Source organism: Sciurus vulgaris, assembly GCF_902686455.1.
Source record: "Sciurus vulgaris genome assembly, chromosome: 2".
NCBI lineage: Eukaryota > Metazoa > Chordata > Mammalia > Rodentia > Sciuridae > Sciurus > Sciurus vulgaris.
This window is the reverse complement of record NC_136462.1, coordinates 176,126,470-176,130,638: the sequence shown is the minus strand read 5'-3', so window position 1 is coordinate 176,130,638 and position 4,169 is coordinate 176,126,470.

The window sequence follows — 4,169 nt, the reverse complement described above, 5'->3', positions numbered from 1 at the left end:
AAAACATAAAAAGGGTTGAGGATGTGGCTTAGTGGTTGAGTGCCCCTGGATTCAATTCCCAGTATTAAAAAATAAAAAAAAAAAGATAGAGAAACTAACACAACAAACAGGTCTTAGGAACACTGCTCATTGTACATGCCTGCCTGAGAGCTTGCAAGAACACCTTGCTACCACCCAGATCCCCATGGCTTCTCTCCAACCCTGCACCACAAACGACCCAGTGATAAGCTCTTTAGTGTGGGTTAGTCGGTGGAGGGCAATGGCCTTGCGATAGCGCCAGCTCACATTATCTGGCCAGGGTGTTACCTGCATGCAACTGGATCCTTTCCATTGTGCTGGTTTACAAGGTTCTGTGAGCGACACTGGATGTTTTGTAAGCAGATACCCATAGCTAATTATATATGTATATACACTTTTAATTGGAGAGATAAATTCACAAGATGGCCCAAGAAGCCTCCTATTGACAAGGGTTTTTATGACAAAGCACCATAACCTACACCCTTTGTTTGAGATTGCACATGTTATTTTTGTGGTAGTGTTTGGTTTTAAGGTTCTATTTTGTCTAATGACATTCATGGAAGAGAATTAGTACAGAGCTTCTCATCCTTAGCCAAGCAATAGGAATGTACATCCTGATGAAATATTAGACCACATCCCTCCAGTGTTAGTTATCAGAGCAACGCTTATTTCTGTTGAGTCGTGTCCAATAAATGTAATTCGAATATCAGTTAGCTAAAGCCTTGTTTTTATTTTTATATTTTTGGTACTTGGGATTGAACCCAGGGGCACTCTACCACGGAGCCACAAGGTCTCACTGAGTTGCTTAGGGTCTTGCTAAATTGCCGAGGCTGGTTTTGAACTTGCAGTCTTCCTGCCTCAGCCTCCTGAGTCACAAGGATTATAGGTGTGAGCCACCACACTTGGCCAACAAAAGCCTTATGTTAAGAACAAAGAAAAAGAAAATTTCACATAAAGTTAAAAAGCCTATTTTTGCCACCTAATTTGGTTTCACTGTTCTCAAACCAAATCCCTTTTTTAAAAACTTATCAAGCCGGGCACAGTGGTGCACACCTATAATCCCAGCAGCTTAGGAGGCTGAGGCAGAAGGATCACTAGTTCAAAGCCAGTCTTAGCAAAAGTGAGGCACTAACAGCTCAGTGATACCCCGTCTCTAAATAAAATACAAAAGAAGGCTGGGGATGTGGCTCAGTGGTCCAGTGCCCCTGAGTTCAATCCCCAGTACAAAAAAAAAAAAAAATTATCAATGTGTGAAATCAAGAAATTTCACATTAAATGCATGTTGAAATCACCCCAAAGAAAAGGCAGATCATGATCAGGTGAACTCAAGGGCAGGGCAGAGATGGACTCTTCCTGGAGGCTTGGATGCTGTCACGGACACAAGACCCTGCCTGGTATTTATTCAAGGATGTGGTTCGATCTCAGAGATGGGCCATTGACACACCGTGCCATACCTTCTCCCCACATAAGGACAGAGGGTTTCTAACAGAAATCCTCACCACAGTCTCACGTACACTGCCCCCTTGTCCTCTGAAAGAAGTATGCCACCTACCTCGTGGCAGGCTGCATGCCCAAGCCTTTGTGTATCTCCCCTGCCAGGGCAGGCAGCAGCAATATGCGCGCTAGACAGAGTAGAATTCTAAATTCTCTGAGTGCCGTGAAACAGAAAAGGGAAAGCTTTGTATTTTAGTACCGCTAGCTGCATTGTTTTCCTGCTTTGTGAACAAGGGGCCCCACAGTTGCATTTCACAGTGGGTCTTGCAAATTATGTGGCCAGCTCTGTTGCTCTTATTATTAACCCTCAGGAGTGAACACGGATCGAGGAGAGTACGGTAGAATCCTAACAGTCCTTAAAGGGTAGAGTGACAGACATGTTATAGAATCCTTGCCCAGAGATACACCTTAGACTCCATGTCTAAGCAGGTGAGCCAGACCAGGGGAGACTCAGGCCCTCTTCTCAGTCTCACCTCTCTTTGGTCCAGGTGAACAACCTCCTTCTGTCGTCATCTCCCCCGTTCCCTTCATCTCCCTTATCTAACTCCCCTAGTCCCCACCTCAGTCTGTGACAGAAAGATGTGTGACTGACTCTGGCCCTCTAGTCTAGAAGAGACAACATTCTTCTGGTTCCCCAGCAGAGCCCGAGATGGAACATGGGGAGTGTTCTTCGAAGGCAAAAGAGAGGGAGGGGAAGGGCATGAGCAAAGGTCACTGAGGTCTGGCTTCAGCATGACCCCACAGGAAGCTCTAGGGCATGAATGACACCAAAAAGTTGTCATCCCTTTTAACAGAGACCTCCATGTCAGCTGTGGCTGCCTGCTGACTCCTGGGTCAGCAGGCAGCCACATAGAGGGGTTACCTCAGGTCTCAGAGTTCCCCACTCAGCCAAGGGAATCTCCTCCATAGAAGGGATCAGCTGTGTCTTTAGCCCTGGTGGTATATTTACCCCACGAAGGACACTGAACAGGACACCAGCAATGTCCATTAGCGTCTAACCCTGAACAAAGAGGAGACCAAGGTCCAGAGTCAGTGTGACCTTCCCAGTGTCACTCAGAGATTTAACGGTCAACTCAAGTCAAAGTCACATATCCTGACTTCCAGACAGGGCCTCTGTTAATCTCCGTCAGACCCACCCAAGGGCCTGATCTGTGTTTTTGTGTTTGTTTCAGTTTCTCCATCTGAAACATGGAGATGTCAACACCATCTCACCAGGCGACCGTGAGGAATAGGGAGGTCTGGCCTGGATGCTCCCTAGGCAGGACCCAAGCCCAGGCAGGATGCAGGGTGCTCCTGTTGAATGAATGAGTGCTGCACAATCCAGGCCCAGAAGCTCATCCCATGGAAACCCAGAGAGGTGAGTGTTAGAGAGAAAGAAAGTCTATATTCAGTGATCAAAGAGTGGAGAAGGGAGCCCATGCTTGGCAATCAGCTGCTCCACTTCAGGGGATTGAGGATTGCAGTATAATGCTGGAGAGGGATAGGCAAATACAGGCCAAGACTATTCATGTCTTTTCTGGAAATAAGTGGAGATCATTCAGGAACTCTGGCAATATCTCTTTTTCCTCCTTTCATGATCGAATGTTTATGATCATAACAGCTGTTAGGTTATCTTTATCCTTGAAATAGGGAGGCAGGGAGAAGCCTAGGCAAGTCTAGATCTAGGTAAATGGCTATTATAGTTTTGGATAAAACACTTCTCAAATGATCAGTATATCTACACGCAGAGTTGAGGAGCATCCAACCCAGAGGTTGAGGCAGCAAGAGACAGAACAGCAGGAAAACAGAGAAGCCAAACCCATCTGCAGGGCTGAGTTGAAGTCAGTGTTTTCAGCACAAATGGACTTCAAGTCGCTGAAGAGTTACCTAGGCAACCATTATCATTATAACCCACACATCAGAGGTGTTATCTGCAGCAAAGCTAACAGGAGACTAGCAATGTATTGTCCAGCCCTGTGACCTCAAAATCAGCATCTGACAAGTCAACTAAGAGAAAGTGAAGCTAGAGGGCTTATTTTGATTTCTCCCAGTAACAATAGTTTTCAAATATCACTGTCATTTTCTTTTTCACACTCTGATATGAGACCTTTCCACTCTTTCCTGGATGTGTCTTAATCTCGGGAAGTGCTGGAAATGATACGGAATCCTCAGTATGCAGAGGAAAAGGTCCAATACTCTTGTGTTCTGCATTTAACTCCCAAACTTGGATTTTGAACTTCCTGGCAAGGATTGTGGAAAATAGGCTTTGTTGTGAGCAAGAAGAAATCTGTGAATCCCTAGATCACCCCTTCCAACCCCAAGGGCTCAACCTAGCCACCTGAGACACAAACACATCAGCCCCTGAAGTCAGGGGTCTTTGTTTCATTCACCAATGAATCCCCCAGAACCTAGAATGAGATCTGGACCACGTAGGTGCTCATTATATCCCCGGGAAAGAGAAAAGCGGAGCATTCTAATGTAGACAGTCAGGTGCTTCAACATAAGGGAATTTCCCTCTGGAAATGAAAAGAACGCAGAAAACCTTCCTCCTCTGGCAGTGGAGAACCAGGAAGGGCAAGGTCCTCCCTCCTGAGAGGACCCAACGCACTCCAGCAGGGATTGCTCCCCGTTCCTGCGGGCCAGCCCGCCCTGCCACTACATGGTCAGTTGCCTCATGT